Source organism: Gorilla gorilla, chromosome 17 (genome assembly GCF_029281585.2).
Source record: "Gorilla gorilla gorilla isolate KB3781 chromosome 17, NHGRI_mGorGor1-v2.1_pri, whole genome shotgun sequence".
NCBI classification, from domain to species: Eukaryota; Metazoa; Chordata; class Mammalia; order Primates; family Hominidae; genus Gorilla; species Gorilla gorilla.
This window is the reverse complement of record NC_073241.2, coordinates 87,113,346-87,134,814: the sequence shown is the minus strand read 5'-3', so window position 1 is coordinate 87,134,814 and position 21,469 is coordinate 87,113,346. Positions and strand designations below refer to the sequence as shown.

Genomic DNA, 21,469 nt, shown 5'->3' with positions numbered 1-21,469 from the left:
GGGTGAAACTCCATCTTAAAAAAAAAAAAAAAAAGAGAAAAAGAAAAAGGAATGCATGCCTACGCTAAGGCACACTACAGTAATATTTTAGAATCAGAGGAAAAGCTTCCAGAAAGTGGAAAGCTGGTTACATACAAAGGATTGGGAATCAGAATAACATCAAGCATCTGACAGCAACACTGGAATCTAGGATATACTGAGACAAGGCCTTCAAAATTCAAAGGAAAAAAAATGCATTCCAACCTAGAATGCTATACCCAGCTAAACTATGAATGCAGACTAAACACATTTTTAAATACACATGATGTGCAGACGCCGTGGGTTGCCTATCCAACAGCTATTCCCCCAATCCCTTCTTTCCATTGACTTGAGACCTGTTCTCACAATAGAAGATGTAAATGATATATATTCATTTTCTGAGACTTCCATGCAGCTAAGGTATGACTCAGTTTCTGACAAATGAAATTAGCCAGCTGCTGTAGCCACCTGTGACATAAAGCGGACACATCATCATTGTTGTGATGAAGGCACAGCAAGGGTATGAAAAGTGCCTGGGTCCTGATGACATCACTGAGCTGCTAACTATTCAGAGAGTTAGAGATGACCTAATAATAGTAATAAAAATCCTATTTGTATTCCAGAATGCTATTATTTATAATTGAAGGCATCCTAGGTGATACCTTAGGCCTCAAAAAAGTTTTCTCTAGTGTTCTCTTTTTCAGATGTGCTCCACCAGAACTAGCAAGTACAACAAAAAAGGAATTCTGAGGATGATGACAGTGATCATTTCATCCTAAAGCAAGAGGACAGAGTCCACAGCCGGGAATGTCTCATGGGAAAAAAATGCAAACAGCTGAATTTTGTGTCTGGCCATACTGAGAGGTGCTTTATGGTTATGTGAGACATTTTGGAACTGAATTAATGATAGGCACATGGAAGACAAAGTAAATGAGGGGGAAAGGCAATTATTAACTCAACACAAATCCAAGAAACTTTATGACAAAGGAAGTGCAATGTTACTATACTGCATGGCTTAACTGCAAACAGTATTTCCATAGTCATAATAAGGTGTCCACTGAAAATTGATTTGGCTATAAGTTGCAATCTAATTATGATTTGAGATTGGAGTAAGAGCAAGAGTTTGTATGGGAGGGTGTCAGGAGTGGGATGTGTAAGCCAGTTAAATCTGCCTCTCTGATAGGAATTCAATAGATAATGTCTAAAAGGGGAAAACATCAAGACATGGCCAAACAAGCTTGTTATTAGTAATATGAAAGTGAATGAGCCTGGCCAACATGGTGAAACACCGCCTCTACTAAAAAATATAAAAATTAGCTGGGCATGGTGGTGGTCACCTGTAATCCCAGCTGCTCAGGAGGCTGAGGCAGGAGAATTGCTTGAACCTGGTGGACGGAAGTTGCAGTGGACTGAGATCACACCACTGTACACTCCTGCTTGGGCAACACAGCGAGACTCCATCTGGGGGAGGCCGGGAAAGAAAATGAATGTGCTGCGGCACGGTAGCCCACGCCTGTATTCCCAGCACTTTGGGAGGCCAAGGCAGGTGGATCACAAGTCAGGAGTTTGAGACCAGCCTGACCAAGATGGTGAAAACCCGTCTCTACTAAAAATACAAAAATTAGCCAGGCGCGGTGATGGGCTCCTGTAGTCCAAGCTACTCCGGAGGCTGAGGCAGGAGAATCGCTTGAACCTGGGAGGTGGAGCTTGCAGTGAGCCAAGATCACACCACTGCACTCCAGCCTGGGCAAAAGAGCGAGACTCCGTCTCAAAAAAAAAGAAAACAAAAGAAAGTGAATGTAAGAACAACTAAAATTTAAAATGAGTGCTTCTGGAGAGTAGCATTTGAGCCTGAGAAAAGAGGGGAATGACAAGACTGTTGTCTTCCCTTAGAAACTTTGCAGTACTATTTGAGTTTAAAATATATATATATGTGTTTGTATGCATATTTTTTGCCAAAAAAATTAAATTAAAAAATCATCCAGGAATATGTTAAAAACAAAGTTTCTACAGTCAAGAAAAGCAGCAAAAAATATAATAAAATAGTTTCAACTATACAAACATATATGTGAAAATTAGTCTCCCATCATAGAGATGAGCACCATTACCAACTTCTTGTGTATCTTTTCAGTCTATATATACATATATGTATGTGTAATATATGACATATATTAGCATATATTACACGTACATAGAATACATAACACTTACACATTACATTATATACATATAACATACATTATATTATATGCATACAATATACATTATATTGTATACATAATATACATTATAATTTAGATTATGTATACATTATATTATTTATTACATTATATATGTTACACAAATGGAAACCTATAAACATTATACACATGAATTTTATTTATGTATACAGAAATAAACTAGAATTCCTTAATTTTTAAAAAAATGGCAGATTAGTATTTTATTGTATGGAAGTAACCTCTGTGAATGGACACAGAGGTCACTTTTGGTCTTTCGCAGAAAAGGCATGCAGCCATGAATATATGTGTACATTTACCTTTGTATAAATGTTCAAGTGTATCTCTAAGATAAATTCCTAGACATAAATTCTTGGGGCACATGGCATGTATCTTAAAATTTTGATATAGTTCTGAATTTCCTTTCAAAGAAGTTGCACAATTTGTACCCCTACCTACAGTGAATGAGTGCCTGTTTCCTCCTAAATGTTGCCAGTGTTTGCAACACCAGACTTAAAAAAAAAAAACTTTGCTAATGTGATAAGTAAAAAATTGTTTCTCATTGTTTTATTTTGCATTTAATTTGCTTTTCTTTAACTGGGAGGGACAACCACTCATGCTCACTGGAAATTTAGGAAAACACAGAAGGCTGTGTTCATACACAAGGTACACTCCTGTGATTTTATGGAAGAATTTGAATAACCTTCTTTTTATCATCCAGTGATAGCAACAAAGGCTTACTCATATCCTAGTTCTAACAAGACAAAAATTTTTTGTATACTGAGGCGCACTGTTTCTAGAATGAAATACAGAGGGACAGATTACAGCCTGCAAAATAACAGGAACCAGATAGAAATATGACCTTCAGAAGCCCTTAACATAGTGGTGGGTTGTGATAAATAAGATATTTCTGGAAACCAATTTGGTAAATGCATAAACATCCAAGAATAGCAAGTGATTAAAGAAATCATCAGCAGGAGAAAATACTATGCAACTATTGAGAATTATGACCATGCCAACCATTCACTCATTCTATAAGAATTAATAAGCACCTGGAATGCTCTATTTAATGCTCTATGCCAAAAGAAATCAAGAAGAATAAGACTCAGTTTTATGTCTCAATGGGCTCACAGTGCAGTGGAGCAAGGCAGGTAAACAGTGAAAATACAATGGGAAGCTTTCCCTAGAAGTCAGCTGCAAAATGCTGTGGAAACAGCAAGAACCAACTAAATGTTAGAAGCCTTAGTTAGTTTGGGGGAGACTAGGGCAAAGCTTTCCCAGAGGGAGCCACTTGGGAACTGAGATGTGAAGGATGACGAGATCAGGCACATGAGGTAGGGCATTTCAAACAGAAGGAGTAGCGTGTGCTCTTCAGAATCTAGTAAATTTCAGCCAGGAGCAGTGGCTCATGCCTGTAATCTCAACACTTTGGGAGGCCGAGGAGGGCAGACCACTTCAGGTCAGGAGTTCGAGACCAGCCTGGCCAACATGGTGAAACCCCATCTCTACAAAAAAATACAAAAACTAGCTGGGCGTGGTTGTGCGTGCCTGTAATCCCAGCTACTTGGGAGGCTGAGGAAGGAGAATCACTTGAGCCTGGGAGGTGGAGACTGCAGCAAGCTGAGATCGCGCCACTGCACTCCAGCCTGGCGACAGAGTGAGACTGTCTCAAAAAAAAAAAAAAAAAATCTAGTAAACTTCTATTCACAGCAACCTGGAATTAGCCACATTTAGGGTGCAGGTCAGGAAGGAAGAGGGATAAAGTCCAAAAGGTAAATGTGTTTTCATGACACAATGGAAAATGATGAGAACAGAGCCTAAGATAATACATACAAACTTCCTACAACTACAGGAACACATGGCGACATATACTAACCATATACTAACAACAATCGCAAGTTATTTTGGAAAATTATTCATGAACTGTCTGTATTAATTTTACTCATTAAGTTTAACTGGTGTTACATTATCAACATCAGGTCAATGTAATGTTTATTACATTTCCATAGAGAAAGACAGTAAGTGGTTTATTAAAATCTCTTCCTTGTAGAAAAGAATGGTAGACAATCCTACATATTTGCATGCTTATGAATACAAAAGAAAGGGAAGTGAATTTTAATAACATGAATAATTCCTCCTGTAACATTTTATGCATGTTAAGTCTGTGTGATTGCCAAAATCATTGAGACACATTTAGTTACTTGATGTTTAATATTTCTTTTGCAATCTAATTTCTTATTTTAAAATGTTAGTCAGAAAAAAAGAAGTCATTAAGTAGTAAAGGAAGTGGAAAGCCTAGTAACTCAGAAGGAATGTTGGAAAACTCATTGTGCCAGAGAAAATAGAATATATCATCTGTATTTGTTGTTTTAAAAGCCATTTCGAAGGATGTGGGGCAGATATTTGAAAATTCTAATGTCACTTATTGCTAGGACAGATTCACATAAGAGGTGTCTTATCAGATTTAAAATTCTGGATCTGGTCTGGATAATGACTGTGAAGAACTTTCAACTGAGTTAATCTTGACTGCCAAGCATGGGTTACAATAGCACCTAGTGCAGCATGAGTCTTTCCATTGGCATTAAATGCTTTAGCTTAAACGACCACTGGGCTTAGCAAAGAACTGAATACAAGCAGTATCACCTCCCTTTAAACATATCTTTTATCACTTATCTTATCTTATAAAAAAAAATTCCAGGAAATAAATTTTCAGTAAAACTGAGCTAGCTCTCTTGGCAACCTCCCTGGCTTTCCTACCCACATCATGCAAATGTACATAAGACTGCTGCCAAGAAAAGGGGGAAAAAAAGAAACAGAGGAAATTATGAACTACAAAAGTTGAGAATCATTGTTACCCTCTTTTAGAAATGGCTATTTCTGGGTGCAATGGCTGCAGTGAGCAATGGTCACCACTGCACTCTGGCCTGGGTGCCAGAGTGAGACCCTGTCTCAAAAAAATAATAAAAAATAAAACATAAAAAGAAATGGCTATTTCTGTTACATTTCGTGATTTCCCCCAGCAGCTCGTTGGTTACTAAATGAGAGTGACTTCTAAATAAAACCAGAGTGTTTATTCAATCCCATCTGAGAATGCTGAGAAAGGGCTGCGAAGGCTGGTGGAATCAGGGCTCTGCCAGGACAAAGAAGTCATCTCTCAGTGACTCATGTAAGGTGCATTTTAAAATTGTTGCATGTGAGACACTTCCAGTGATTGCCCTGACAAGGCACCCCAAAATTTGGCATGGTTCTTTCAGAAAGGACAAGGTCCGTTTCCAGGTGAGCTAATTCCTTCATCAGCAACACCAGCTGATGCACTCTGAGAACCTCCTTCCCAAGATGAGGAAGACTTACATAGGGGAAGTGTTCTAGGATAAGGTTGTGGAGTTGTGTGGGTGTGGGTGTTTTGTTTTGGTTTTGTTTTTTTTTAAATATTTTTTTTGGAGACGGTGTCTTGCCCTGTCACCCAGGCTTGAGTGCAGTGGTGCAATCACAGCTCACTGCAGCCTTCACTTCCTGGGCTCAAAGGATCCTTCCACCCCAGCCTCCTGAGTAGCTGGGACTACAGGTGCGGGCCACCACACCCAGCTAATTTTATTTTGTATTTTTTGTAGAGATGGGATTTCACCATGTTTCCCAGGCTGGTCTCGAACTCCTAGGCTCAAGCAATCCACCGGCCTCAGCCTTGCAAAGTGCTGGGATTATAGGCGTGAGGCACTGCGCGTAGGATAAGGTTTTAACATGCCTCCATCTGGTGGGTTCCATGCAAGATGGGTTTTCAAAGGATTTGTCTCATCAAAGATGAAACTCTACCTTCTTGCAAGTCATTTTTCAAATGCAACTTTTCAAGAAGCCTACCCTGACCACATTATTTAAAATTGTGACTCATCCTCCCACTCCTAATCTCTTAATCCTGCTCAATTATTATTAGTAGTAGTATTATTATTTGCTCTGTCGCCCAGGCTGGAGTGCAGTGGGGCAATCTCAGCTCACTGCAACCTCTGCCTTCAGGGTTCAAGCAATTATCTGCCTCAGCCTCCTGAGTAGCTGGGATTACAGGCACCCACCATCACGCCTGGCTAATTTTTTGTATTTTTAGTAGAGACAGGGTTTCACCATCTTGGCCATGCTGATCTTGAACTCCTGACCTCATGATCCACCTGCCTTGACCTCCCATAGTGCTGGGATTACAGGTGTGAGCCATCGTGCCTGGTCTATTATTTTTTAATGTATAAATCTTAAGCATACAGGTCAATGAATTCTTGCATATGCGTCTACTCATATAATTATCATTCAGATCAAGAAATATAACTTTTACAGCACTCCAAAAGGCAGCTCCTTCAGGGGCCTTCTCCCAGTCCAGCCTGTTCTATTTTTTCAAAGCATTTGCCACCTTTTAAGATACTTGCCGAGTGCAGTGGCTCACGCCTATAATCCCAGCACTTTGGGAGGCTGAGGTGGGTGGATCATGAGGTCACGAGTTCACGACCAGCCTGACCAACATGGTGAAACCCGTCTCTACTAAAAATACAAAAATTAGCCTGGCCTGGTGGCTGTGCCTGTAACCCCAGCTACTCGGGAGGCTGCGGCAGGAGAATTGCTGGAACCCAGGAGGTGGAGGTTGCAGTGAGCTGAGATCACACCACTGCACTCCAGCCTGTGCAACAGAGCGAGCCTCTGTCTAAAAAAAAAAAAAAGATATTTGATTGGCTCATAGATGTACCCAAGCAACTAGAAAACTGCCTGACACACAGTAGGCACTCACACTCAAATCTTTGTTGAATGAAAGAATATTATTTTATTTTGAGACAGAGCCTCACTCTGTTGCCCAGGCTGAAGCGCAGTGGCACAGTCTCACCTCACTGCCTGCCACCTCAGTCTCCCAGGTTCATCGATTCTCCTGCTTCAGCCTCTTGAGTAGCTGGGACCACAGGCGCCCGCCACCATGCTTGGCTAATTTTTGTATTTTTAGTACAGGTGGTGGCTCATGACTGTAATCCCAGCACCTTGGGGGGCTGAGGCAGGTGGACCGCTTGAACTGGGGAGTTCGAGACAAGCCTGGGCAACATAGTGAAACCCAACCCTGTCTCTATAAATAAATAAACAAGTAAATAAATGCAGACATCAGAATGGTATTGATCAGATCTAGGTACAGGTGTAGATTGGATGTGTCCTTGTTTAGTCTCTTCTATGTAACATTTTCTTGGACAGGTTGAGCACTTGGTAGTGGATCTGCAAGGAGGGGGTGCCCCCTTTAGTCTGGAATCCCCTCTTGATTCCTAGGTTTGCTGGCATTTATCCAGATAGGGGCAGAGTCTTCCTAAACGGCTTCCCTCCTTTGGAGTCTGCTGTTCCTTGCATGCCATAACCCAGTCTTGAGAACCTGGCTCACCTTCCATTGCTCCCCTCTCCCAGTCAGTTGCAGGTTGTGGCCACTTCATGCCCTATCTCTCTTCTGTGGTGTCCCTTGAATTTCCCCCTTTTTACTTCCCCTGGCAACTCCTCCGTATGTCGCTGTCCCAGCCTCTCAAGTGATTCTCCCATCTTCAGTTTTATCCTCTCTAGACTATCTCCCTATTATTTTCCCTAAAACACAACCTTGATCATGCTCATGCACGGTCCTAAATTGTCAACGGTTTGCAGGTGCTACCAAAAACCAGTCTAAATGTCTTAGATCAACCAGTGTCACCAACAGGCCCTATGTTCTCTTGCATCGGTACCTTTGTTCTGTCGTTAGCTTCAGAATATAAGTGCTGGAAGAGACCATCTGGTCCAATCTCATTTTACAAATGAGGAAACTGAGGCCTGAACAGATTGAGTGACTGACCAGCACCTAGTCAGAGATCAAGTTTGACTCATGAAAAAGAAGCCTAGAGCAGCCTCGGGGTTGGTATCAGACAAGATTCTACCAGTTGGCCACCCGTTGAATACCCTCTCTACACAACTCTGATCCCTAAAGCTGTGGATCTTTGAGTCCCATCAAGCACGGCCTCCTGTAGGAAGCCTCTGTCATCACAGACGCAGTTGGGAGTCTGGACTCTTGGGCATAGATGTGAGCCTCTAGGTGACTGGGAATCGTGTGGGAGTTCTGGCTCCCCTACTGCATTTTAAGCAAATTCTGATCTTTGATTTTCCTCCATTCTTATCCCAACCACTCGGTCCATAGTCGGGGAGCGGCAAAAGTCTACTCAAGAAGGAGGGTAATGTCTATACTGCCAGGGAGGCGCGATTCACCCGCTTAGACACCAGCCAGCAACGAGGCGCTAAGTCCAAAATTTCCACCTACACCGCGTCGTTCACGGGCCGCACCTTAACTCCTTTTGACTCCAAACCCAAAAAAACTCTAGAGCGTTTGGACTCGGCAGAAAGCCTGCTGGCTGCAATCACAGGATACGTTTCTGGAAGTCTTGAGGCGCAGCCTCTTTCTTCACCCTCCACGCGGCGAACCTTGACGCGCATTCGGTGACCGGTCCCCAAACGTGACTTGGCATTAAGAGGACACAGCTCCCCTTACCGAGGGAACTCAGGTCCCGGGCGCGCCGCGGCCCCGCCAGCTTTCCAGGCTGGCTCAGTCCTCTACCCGGGGTGACGGCCAAGCCAGCCAAGGGCGGCGGGAAAGTGACGCTGGGCTGGAGAGGTGGGGTGGCGAGTGCGGCCCCCGGGGAGCTAAGAGCAGCCGCAGCAGCTGGGTCTCAGGCTGGGCGAGGCAAGGGCTCGCAGGCTGGGCTCGGAAGACTGAAAGGGGTGCCCACCTGACTCCAGGACGCACGGAGGGCGTGGGACAGGAGCTGGACCTGGGCCGCCTCGGGCCGCCCCGGGGCTTGCAGTCCAGCCCCTCTCCGCCCTAGGGAGGGAAAAAGGGAGGGGAGAAGGCCGAGCCCGCCTCCAGCCCCAGCCCCAGCGAGGCTCGGCGGCCGCGGCTGCTGGAGGGAAACCAGAGGCACCTCCCCGAGCTGAGAAACCAGTTTGGCCGGTCCGGCGGAGCGGAGGGAAAAGGGCGGCTGCAGAGGAAGGGTGCACGGACACGGGGCGGGGAAAGGCGGGGGAGCCACTAGCGAGCCGCGAGAGCCGGAGGTGCCGCCGCCAACTAGACACGCTTCCCCGGGCCCCCGGCCAGCCCCCGTGCGCCATGCAGCGCTAGCGCGGCGGCCAGGGCTGGGGCCGGGCGGGCGGTGGCAGCGGCCAGGTGCGCAGCGAGCGCTCCGAGCGGCGCGCACCAGGCGGATGCCCCAGCCGGGGCCCAGCGAACGCCAGGTAAGCAGGGGTGCGGCGCCGGGGGCCCCCAGACCTTCCCAAGCCCGCTGGCCCGGGGGTGTCCTGCAGGTTCCCTGGCCGCTCCCGCCGCACTTTGGAGATCCGGGATGCGGCGGCAGCAGCTGTCAGCGCCCTCGGACTCCCGAGCCCGCACAGGTGGGATTTGGGTGGAGGTGCTGGGAGCCCCCGAGGCCTCGGGGACGGCGAAACACGGCCGGCTGGGCAGGCAGCGCTGCGGAGAGTTCCGTGGGGTTTTCACCTGCCTAGAGGAGGGAACTCTCCGGGTGTTTGGGTTCTTCGATCGGTAGCGACACACATGTCCGGGGGTTAAGCCAGGTAGGGCTTGCGGCTCCTTGGGGGATGCCGCTGGCTCCTGTGCGGTGGCTACCGCCCCTCTGGAAGACCCCGGTGACCGGGTCCTGCTGGGGCGCTCTTTGGGAGCAGATGCCAACGTGTCCGAAAAGGACTTGCGGGCCAAACGTATCTGACCGCGGCCCACCTGCCGGGAGGGATGGAGGTGGTGAGATCGCTCTCCTCCCCAGCTCCTGTGGCAGGGCCAGGTACTCCCAGACATCTTCCGTGCGCTTTATTATGGGATGGGGAGGGGAGGTGATGGCGAAGACAGACACCACTGTTTTTCCGGTGACTGTCGGGTCGCGTCCGCCAGCCCCGCTGAGATGGCTGCAGGCATCTCCTTCCCTCAGCAGTTTGGTGCCCTGCGCTGTCACCTCGCTGTGTGCACGCGGAGGGGCAACTTGTTGGGGGGCGCGGGGAGATGTTGCAGAGAATGGCCCAATGCTTTAACACCCCTCGCCCCCACTTCTCCAACTCCCTCCTTCTCCCCAAAGTGAAAGAAAAGTTCTGAAGTGTCTGCCCAACTTTTCCGACGGAGGCGTGTGCCTGTGGTCCCTGCCGGGGGTTGGTGGCGGGTTGGGGGTGGGGCGGTGCTCGGAGCGCAGATCCGTGACAGTTGTACGGGGGAGACTGGGTTGCAGTAAGGATGCAAAATGGGGAAGAGGGATTGACACGCAAAAGTAAGGAGGACTTGGGCCGCGTTTCTGCCCGGTGAGTACCCGCTCAACCCTACCCGACCCCCTTGGCCTGCACGCGCTGCCCTTGGGGGCTGCAAGCTCTTCCTGGGTAGCTCCAGACGCAGCCGAGTTCCTCTCCCGGAAACTGGCCTCCCTGTTGGCGTGAGAAAATATTCGCTCCCATCTTCCTGGTTGCATTGCCTTCAAAATTTTGCCACTACCCATGGGAAACTAAAAAAAGAAAAAACTAGTGGGATGTTTGGAGATCACCCGGCACACGGTAGGTTATCGATGAAGGTTAACTGCTTTCAGGAACAAAAGCTAAAAAAAAGCACACGTGATAAAGCCTCCAGGGATAGTGAATACGAGCCCGTATATATGGGGGACACAACAGCAAATGTGAAGTAGAAGCGCTAATTTTCGTCTGCTAAGGAATACTTTTGTGTTAGACCTAAGATGCCGTTCATTAATTCTGGGCCTGTTGTTGAAGCCTTTATTAAACCCTATTATAAATGCGCAGACTGTGCACAAGATGATTAATGCTTATTAGCTGATTACTTTCTGGGGGAGAAGTCACGCCTGCCTGCAGTTAACTCCTCTGAATTCTCTTAATGATTTTCATTATGTAGTGGAGCTTTCCTTGCTGTAATTTTGGGAAAGAACATTAACCACTTTGCTCATTCGTCATTTTCCAGTGGCTGTATTTTAGTAACTTTTAGTGATTCTTTGCGTGGGTTATTAAGGGCCGAGCAAGACTCTTTTGGTTATTACTGTCCAACACAGATGCCACCTGTGTGAGGTCAGCTCTGGCTGCTTTCAAGTTTTCCTTATGGATTTTAAGGAACACACACACCTGTGTGCACATGTTATTACATCCTAGTGATAGAACTGGGAGAGGTTTTGTTTTGTTTTTTGTTCAATAGAAGTTTAAAAATAATAATGTGGTACAGCAAATGGCTTAGCAAAAAGAAGTCTTCGGTGGTAAGGCAAGTTCAGGACTGATTTTATGTTTAATCTGATTTTCAGTCTAGGGGATCTTAGTGCTAATGGAGTCACTACCAGATCTGGCTGTAGAATGTTCTTTTCCTTTCCTTCCGTCCATTCCTCTTTCCTCTTTCTTTTCCTTCCTTTTGAAGCAAGGAGTAGTGGAAAATATAAGAATGCCCACAGATTTCAGTTCTTTTACTTGTTAATTGTGTAACCTTAAATGAATTCTTGTTTTCTGAACCTCTGTTTGCTGCTCTGTTGAGGGGAGAAGATATTATCAATCTTTTTGGATTGTTGAAAGAATTAAATCAGAGAACATGTGAATGTTCTTTATATATAGTCAGTGTTTGAATGTTGGTTTCTTACTTTCTTTATTAGACTGATATCTAAAAATACTATTATTGCAGGTATCTGGTATATTTTTAAGATTTTATTGCCTTATGAATTAAAATTCCATTTTAGTTTTTTATAAGCAACATTCACAGAATGCAGGTCATTCTAACAACTCCAGAGAGATTTTTCCTAGTTACATTTGCTCTTTAGTGTCGGTTACTGAAAAAGAAACCGATGCACTCATGAATGCAGAGGAACTTGCTTTTTAGGTACCAGAACAAGTTGTTTTTTAAAATTTTTTATAAATAAAATACATAGAGACAGGGCCTTGTTATGTTGCCCAGGCTGATCTAAAACTCCTGGCCTCAAGCAATCCTCCTGCCTTGGCCTCCCAAAGTGCTGGGATTACAGGTGTGAGCCACTGTGCCTGGCCCCAGAACAATTTATGTCCCAAATCTCTCTAAAAAGAGATGCCTTTTAAATTGCTTAAGCACTTAATTTTAGAGTTTATTTGTACACTTGGTTCTAGTTTAGTCTCCTGGAAAGTTTTTCTTAGTGGTGTCTTTAGGTATCTTGTGAGTTTTTAGGTCTGTTGACATTCAGTTAGATTAATTGTATTCATGCCTGTAGGTTTTTTGTTTCTTATTAAGTAAAAATTAATTTGCTGCCAGAAGAGTGTTAATACCATAAAAAGAAGACAGGTTATCTTTTTCATTTTGTTAACCAAGTTACTCCTGAATCCCCATTCCCGTGCCCAGCTAAAAGTAATATCTAATCTAAGATCTTTTGAGGTCCTCTATCCCTGAAGACCTGGTATTGTGGAGGAAGATTCTGAAAGCATATATATGTGCATGTATGTATATAGATATGAGCATGTATATATACGTGTGTATGTGTATATATTAGTCTTGTTTCTCATTTTCTTTTTTTTTTTTGAGACAGAGTCTTGCTCTGTCGCCCAGACTGGAGTGCAGTGGTGTAATCTCACTGCAACCTCCTCTTCGCTGGTTCAAGCAATTCTCGTGTCTCAGCCTCCCGAGTAACTGAGATCACAGGCGTGTGCCACCATGCTCAGCTAATTTTTGTATTTTTAGTAGAGACGGGTTTCACCATGTTGGCCGGGCTAGTCTCAAACTCCTGGCCTCAAGCAATCCACCAAAGTGGCCTCCCAAAGTGCTGGGATTATAGGCGTGAGCCACCGCACCCGGCCTCATTTTCTTAAAAAACAGATAACTTTTTATCATCTGAATCTTTAAGGCCATATTAGTACTTTCCTTGATACTTATAAATGCACTGCACTTTTAAATAAATTGTTGCCCAACCCTTCCACAATGAGAAATATGTTTCATAACTGGTCCCTGCAAGCAGTCCAGAGGCAGCAGTGAAACAGAGGTTGCCAGCCTTGGAGTCTTTCGACCTGGGTTGGAACGCAGGCCTCATAGCTTCCTAGGTGCATAACCTAGGGCAAGTTACCTTGCCTCTCTAGGCTTCAGTTTCCTCATCTGTAAATGGGATAATAATAGTATGGCCTCACAAGGCTGTGTGATGAGTTCCAAATGAGATAGCTTAGGTAGAGGACTTAGCACACAGCTCAGTAAAAGGTAGTCATTAATACATTGTTGTGTTGTTGCTATGACTTTGTAAATATCACTCACCCAGCCATTGCCTTTCTCCTGGGCTATGTAGGAAACAGGAATCATTCTACAAGTTAGTATTTATTTAGCAAACGTCAGTGCCCATTTGCACCAGGCACTGGAAAGATACAGTTCCCCAGAGCAGGGGCAAGGTTCTAAATCTCCAATCTACACTGTTGTTCTTAAGCCCTGGTGGCTCAGAGGACTAGAATGCTCATTTGCCTCTTAAGCTTGCAGGAGAACTTGTGAGGGGGCCTGGTTGCTGTCTCACCTGGGTGCTACCTCTTCCTGCACAGTAGAAGCCCGTGGAATGCTCCTGAGCCCCCTTTACCCATCACATCGGTTGGTCTCTTCTCTCCCTCATCCTCCACGCTCCTGTTTTTCTATTTTTAACTTTATTTATTTATTTATTTATTTATTTTAGACAGGGTCTTGCTCTGTCACCCAGGCTGGAGGGGAGAGGCATGAACATGGCTCACTGCAACCTTGACCTCTTGGGCTCAGGTGATTCTCCCACCTCAGCCTCTCAAGTGGCTGGGACCGCAGGTGTGCCATAGTACCCAGCTATTTTTTTTCTTTTTTTCATTTTTCTTTTTTTTTTTTTTGTAGAGACAGGGTCTCACCATGTTGCCCAGGCTTCTTCTGAACGCTTAGGCTCAAGCAGTTCTCCTGCCTGGGCCTCCCAATATGCTGGGATTATAGGTGTGAACCACCATGTCTGACCCATACTCCTGTTTTTTTTTTGTTTGTTTGTTTTGTTTTTTAATTACTACCTGTTTAAAACTCAACAGTTTCTGAACCCTGTGGCTTCTTGAAAGGCTCATTGCTCCCTGTGTGGTTTTCTTAGTTGTGGATCCTGGGTAGGCGTTGCTAATGACAGAGAACCTTGGTATAGCTCCTTTCATTCATTCATCTTTAGACTATGCTGGGGGAATTACCTCTCTGCTTCATGGAAGTCTGTGGGGTTCACAGAGGGCCTGAGCTGGGTTTCTTCTTTGGTCAGAAAGCAGATCAGAGGCCTGGCGTGGTGGCTCATGCCTGTAATCCCAACACTTTGGGAAACCAAGGCAGGTGGATCACGAGATCAGGAGCTCAAGACCAGCCTGCCAACATAGTGAAACCTCATCTCTATTAAAAATACAAAAATTAGCCAGGTGTGGTGGCATGCGCCCGTAGTCCCAGCTACTCAGGAGGCTGAGGCAGGAGAATTGCTTGAGCCTGGGAGGTGAGGTTGTAGTGAGCTGAGACCTTGCCATTGTACTCCAGCCTGGGCGACAGAGTGAGACTCCATCTCAAAAAAAGAAAGAAAGAAAGAAAGAAAGCAGATTGGGTGTCTGCTCTCTTCCTGCTTGGGACCTTGTCCCTGTTTGCATGGACGGATGGTTTCCTTAGGTCCTGGGGGATAGCCCAGGCCACTTCCACTCTGAAGATCTGTGTTCTTTATCAGTCTTTCAATCTAGTATATTTGCATTTAATAGGTGACAAATGGGCCTGGAAGCTGTGGTGGGGATGGAGTGGGAAACCAGCTCTCAGTCTGACATTGACTCCTGGAGGGGAGGGTCACCTCTGTTCCTGGGCAGCCTTTCAGTGGCGAAGGCCACCATCCCCCACAGCGTGATTGAGAAGCCTGGCACTTCTGCAATGAGTACTGTGGAGCCTGACCTTTGGCTAGTAGCTTGGTCTTTATTGACAGGGCTGTCATTTATGGCTTTGTTACTTTGCTGCTGAGTGGCTTTTGTTCTACTGGAGTTGCGGTTTGTTTGATTTAGTGCAGGTGGCTTTTGAAAACAGTTTTCTAACCTTTATTGAAATTGAGTTGCACTAGAAAATCCTCTTTGGAAACCCTCAGGCACCAAATACTGTCCTTCACTTAGTATCAGAATGTATATTCTTGCTGTTCAGGGAAGCTTCCATGGATTGGATGCACTATTTATTTTATAGAGTGTGGTGTGATTCATGTACACATCCTTATTTTCTCTTCCTGGAACTTAGTGAGTTACTGACATGATCCTCTGAGATTTCTGTGCATGATCTGTAGATCCAGAAGGAACACTTAACATTTTCTATAAGAACATAGCTAACACCTGTAATCCCAGCACTTTGGGAAGACAAGGCAGGCAGATCATGAGGTCAAGAGATCGAGACCATCCTGGCCAACATGGTGAAACCCTGGTGGCACACGCCTGTAGTCTCAGCTACTCCAGAGGCTGAGGCATGCTTTCTCCATGAATCTGACTATAGTACCTCAGGTTAAGTGGAATCATGCAATATTTGCCCTTTTATGACTAGCTTATTTCAGTAGTGTAATGTCCTTAAGGTTCATCTATGTTGTAGCATGAGTCAGAATTTCCTTCCTTTTTAGGGCTGAATAATATTCCATTGTATGCACATACCACATTTTGTTTACCCATTCATCTGTGATAGATATTTGGGTAGTTTTCACCTCTGGCTACTGTAATTTTTTCAATTAAAAAAATTTTTTTAAGACAAGGTCTCACTCTGTTGCCCAGGCTGGAGTGCAGTGGTGTGATCATAGCTTACTGCAGCTTTGAACTCCTGGGCTCAAGCCATCCTCCCGCTTCAGCCTCCCAAATGTCTGGGACTACAGGCACTCACCACCACACCCAGCTAATAAAAGAAAAAAAAATGTGTGTGTGTGTGTGTGTGTCTGTGTGTCTCGATATGTTGCCCAGGCTGAACTCCAGGGCTCAAGCTAGCCTCCTGCCTTGGCCTCCTAGTGTTGAGATGACAGGTGTGAGTCACCACGCCTGGCCCACCTCTGGCTATTGTGACTAATGCTGCCACGGACCTGGGCATACACATATCTGTTTGTTCATGTCAGTTTTTGAGCCCCCCTTATTCAGTTCGGTAAAATGTATCCTTCATAAATAAGATGGGCAGGGCCACGTATTATAGTATTTATTACCATGCTTTCCTCCAGAGTAGCATGGAAATAAGAATGCAGGGAATGTGGGAGGAGGGTGTTGTTGAAGACACCTGAAGGCAGCACGTGCCTCTCCTTTTCACCGCAGCTGCTCTCACTGAGCTGGCAGTCATATGCCTTTCTTTCTTTCCTTCTTTCCTTCTTTCCTTCCTTCCTTCCTTCCTTCCTTCCTTCCTTTCTTCCTTCCTTCCTTCCTTCCTTCTTTCCTTCTTTCCTTCTTTCCTCCTTCCTTCCTTCCTTCCTTCCTTCCTTCCTTCCTTCCTTCCTTCCTTCCTTCCTTCCTTCCTTTCTTTCTTTCTTTCTTTTTCTTTCTTTCTTTCTTTCTTTCTTTCTTTTCTTTCTTTCGGCGGAGTTTCGCTCTGTTGCCCAGGCTGGAGTGCAATGGTGCAATCTCAGCTCACTGCAACCTCAACCTCCGCCTCCCAGGTTCAAGTGATTCTCCTGCCTCAGCCTCCCAAGTAGCTGGGATTACAGGCACGCACCACCATGACCGTCATATGCCATTCTGTCATCCAACTGGTCTGTGCTATGGGTGACTCTTTCCTCTGTGTCAGGGTGGGTGTAAAAGCCCCGGGGTTGTAGCCCTACTATGTGGCCATCTCTGCTAACCACAGCCACCTTCCAGAGATGACATTCCATAGAATTGACTTTTTTTTTTTTTTTTAAATGTCTGGTTGTTTTTCCCTTAGGGTAGAATCCATGGCAAGGCAAAAGGTCAGTTACAGACTGTAGCATGGCAGAGTTATCAAATGTTCCACCTCTATAATAATGTGCTTATAGGTGTCCTGGTATAAAAATCAGACGCCTTTATGTAATAATTAGACGTCAGTCTGTTAAAGACACCTTAATCTGTAGTTTCTAGAGAATAATAGACTCTCATATGAGTTTATACTCACACTGTGCCCTGAAAATTAGCCAAATAAGGATTTACGTGTTTAAAAAGCAGGTTTTTAAAGTAAAACAAAACAAAACACATAAAAACTCATCAAAGCTTGAAGCCAACCAAAAATACTACTATCCCTACGTGTCCACCCACTTTCCTATTTAATGCCAACCACAGCCACAAAAAGAATACTGGGGTTAACATGGTTAGTCTCTTGGCGATCTGATATTTTATTTGTCTAGTTCAGCTGCATTAAGAGCATTTAGACTTTTGTTATCAGTCTTAGGCTTTCTCCCCTTGTGTAGAACAACATGAAAATTCTTAAAAGTCAATTTGAGAACCTTAGGCTGTGAATGGTGATGTAAGTAGCAGCTAACATGCCCTGAATCTTTGAGGTCACTGGGACCAAGAGAATGGGAGGGCAAGGGTGCAAGCTGCCATTGTAAATAGAGTGGCCAGTGGAACCTCTTTGAGAAGGTCATATTTGAGCAAACACTCAGGAGGAGAGAGGGTGGCACAGGAAGTTTTGGGGAAAGAGTGTCCCAGGCAGAGGGGACAGATAACTTGCTGCAGAGGCCCTAGGGTAAGAGTGCTTGGCTTATCTAGCTGTTTCTCCAGTGAGTAAGTGGGGAAGGGAAGGAGAAGAAGGAGGTAAGGGCAGAGAGGAAGGGGAGCCAGGTCTTGCAGGGCTTGCCAGGCTATGTAAAGATTTTGGCTTTGATTTCTTGGAAGATGGCTCAGTGCAGGACATTGCTCCTTGGAGTGGTGTGATCTCTGTGAAGACCAGTCCAGGCAGAAGGCTCCCAATCCGGGAGTTCAAGCAGGAGACAAAGCCAAGCAAGTGAGGGTGGAAGCTTTTCCCAGGGTGGTAGTGTCCACCAGGATGGTAGCTATGGGGCTGAGATGTCAGATTCTTGAGAAAGACAGAGGAGAAAGGACACAGAGAGAATGGGATCGTACACAGGCATACGTGCAACTTTTATTTTGATAGATCGAAATGCCAACAGGACTTCCGAACAGATGGGATGTGGGGTGTGAGAGAGAGAGGAGCCAAAGATAACTTTCTCAGCAGAACCTGGGTCGCAAAAGGAAATCTGAGTTTCAAAAGCTGGAAATTCGCTGGGCTGTGTTCAGATCGCTTGCAACTAGGTTATAAAGAGCCTCCTCAGAAACATACATATAAGGCTTTGGTTCAGAGAACTTTGTGTTTACCATCAGCCTGTCTTCCTAGTTTGGGGAAAAGAACATTGTTAGAAAAAAGAGACGGTTTTCAGGAAGCAGAGGACTTGACTTCATTGACAGGAGGGCGGTCTGTAACCCACAGGCTGTCCTGCCAGGGCTGCTGCTGCAGCTATTGCCACCCACAAGCCCCTAGTCCCCCTCCCTATCCTGTTTGTCTTTTGCCTAATAGGGACGTTAAGCTTTTTCCAGCCACTCCCCATCTCCATACACATGGATTTTTTGTTTTAAACAACTACACTGAAATCTAATTCATGTACCATACAATTCAGCCTTTTAAAATATACAATTCAATGGTTCTTAGTATATTTACATAGCTGTGCAACTGTTGCCACAATCTATGTTAGAATCTTTTCATCACCCCCTAACAGAAATCCTATACCTTTTAGCTGTGCCTGGCTTATCGCCTTGTCCCTGCAGCCCCTGGCAGCCTCTCATCTACCTTCTGCTTCTATGGGTTTGCCGATTCTGGACATTTTATATAAATGGAATCGTATGATATGTGGTCTTTTGTGATCATGTTTTTACACTTAGCATAATGTTTTTCATGTATATTACGGTCGGGTGTGGTGGCTCACACCTGTAATCCCAGCACTTTGGGAGGCTGAGGTGGGCAGATTACTTGAGCTCAGGAGTTCGAGACCAGCCTGGGCAACGTAGCAAGACCCTGTCTCAATTTTTTTTAATTATAAAAAAAATTAATAAAAAAATTCATCCTTATTGTATTATTTGTCAATACTTAATTTCTTTATATTGCCAAACACACTAGCTACTTTTGCACGTAATACATTCTTCAAAAAAAGCACAGACCATGGAAATGTGTGCTAGTTGCAAATAGACTGACATGTTATAAAAGGGAATGTTTGGTGCCCAAAGAGCTACAAATATGTGTGTGTGGACATAAGTATGCATTTGCTCACCTTCACAATTGATTACACGGTCCACAGTGACTCTAAAGACAAGGGGCCTTCAGGTGGCCTAGTGATTTTCTTTCATTCAGTGACTCAACAATTACTTATTAAACACCCACTACATTGCCAGGTGCTGGCAGTAAACACAGTGAGGAGCAAACCAGACATGCCCTTCCCCTCAGGGAGCTTACGGGGTTGTTGAGAGTGTGATGAGAGATACAGACTAAACAAAATATTGAACAAAAGAGATATGAAACAACTTGATATTAGAATTATAATCTGTGATAAAGGCCTTAAAGAAAAATAAGATATTTCTAAGAGAATAATGAACACCTACTTTAAAATGGCCTAGGAGTAACCCAGGCATCCACTGACAAATGAATGAATAAACAAAATTGGTGTACCCATATGATTAGGATGTTTCTCAGCCTTACAAAGGAAGGAAATTTTCACTGAGCACGGTGGCTTATGCCTGTAATCCCAGCATTTTGGGAGGCCAAGGCTGGGGGATAACTTGAGGCCAGAAGTTCAAGACCAGCCTGGCCAACATGGTGAACCCCTGTCTCTACTAAAAATACAAAAAGGTGCAGTGGTGGGCACCTGTAATCCTAGCTACTCAGGAGGCTATGACACAAGAATCGCTTGAACTCAGGAGGCGGAGTTTACAGTGAGCCAAAATTGTACCACTGCACTCCACCATGGACAGCAGAGTGAAACTCTGCCTCAGAAAAAAAAAAAAAGAAAAAGAAAAAAGGAAGGAAATGTTAATACATGCTACATGGATGAACTTTGAAAACATTATGCTAAATGAAATAAATGAGACACAAAAGGACAAACAAATATTTTGTGATTCCACTTATATGAAGTGCCCAGAATAGTCAAGTTCAGAGACAGAAAATTGAGCAGTGGTTGCCAGGGGCTGGGGCCAGTGGGGAATGGAGAGTTAGTTTTTAATGCACCCTGAGTTTCAGTTTGGGAAGATGAAAAATTTCTAGGGATGGGTGGTGGTAGCAATTGCAGAATCATGTGGATGCACTTAATATCACTTAGAAGGCATTAAGGCCGGACGCGGTTGCTCATGCCTGTAATCCCAGCACTTTGGGAGGCCGAGATGGACAAATTGCCTAAGGTCAGGAGCTCGACACCAGCCTGGCCAACATGGTGAAACCCCATCTCTACTAAAAAATACAAAAATTAGCCAGGTGTGGTGATGCGTGCCTGTAATCCCAGCTACTCGGGAGACTGAGGCAGGAGAATTGCTTGAACCAAGGAGGCAGAGGTTGCAGTGAGTGGAGATCACACCACTGCACTTCAGCCTAGGCAACAGAGCAAGACTCTGTCTCAAAAAAATAAAATAAATAAAATAAAAGTAGTTAAAATGGTAAATTTTATGCTTTGTCCATTTTACCATAATTTAAAAAATGGCCCAGGGAGTGGGGTCTCTTGAAGGAGGTTATACTTAAGTTGAGACCTAGAGGATAAGAAAGTACCAGTCAGGGGAAGAGTGGTCCAGTCAATGGGAACCACATGCGCAAAGGCCCTGGGGTGGGTGAGAGCTTAGTGCTGTGCTCTAGGAATTGTGAGAGGCCAGAATACTGGGTGTGACATGATGCTGGGGCTACCATGGGATAAGGGAGGCAGGCACCAAACTGCAGAGAACCTGACAGGAAGTCACTAACATTTTTAAGATGCTGGGGCTACCATGGGACAAGGGAGGCAGGCACCAAACTGCAGAGAACCTGATAGGAAGTCACTAACATTTTTAAGCAGCGGCGTGATGTGATTTGATTCCTGGTTTTGTTTGATAATCCAGAGACTGCGATATGGGGAATGGGTTGGTTGTTGGTGAGGGATGGGGGTGGGGGTGGGGAATGAGGCCAGAAGCAAGGAGAGGAAATCTGGGAGGCTGCTGCAGTGTCCATGAGAGAGAGAGGATGGGGGTTTGGGCCCGATGATGGGAGTGGGGATGAGAAGTGGAAGGTAGGAGCCGCACTTCACAAGGGGAATCCTGGTCTTGGTGAT

The 21,469-nt window shown here is 45.0% G+C and overlaps 1 protein-coding gene across 3 annotated transcripts in view; it reads left to right on the top strand.

Annotated features, from left to right (window-relative positions):
* Nucleotides 1-9,130: 9,130 nt before the first annotated feature.
* The window catches only part of ATP8B1 (ATPase phospholipid transporting 8B1), a 156,423-nt gene continuing 144,084 nt past the window's right edge, over nt 9,131-21,469 (top strand). For 2 of the 3 annotated variants that reach the window (XM_063699249.1, XM_055368209.2), the window contains exon 1: nt 9,131-9,485. The gene's annotated coding sequence lies outside the window, so the exon portion shown is untranslated. The remainder of the gene's footprint in view (nt 9,486-21,469) is intronic. The other variant, XM_004059466.5, reaches the window with a different exon arrangement.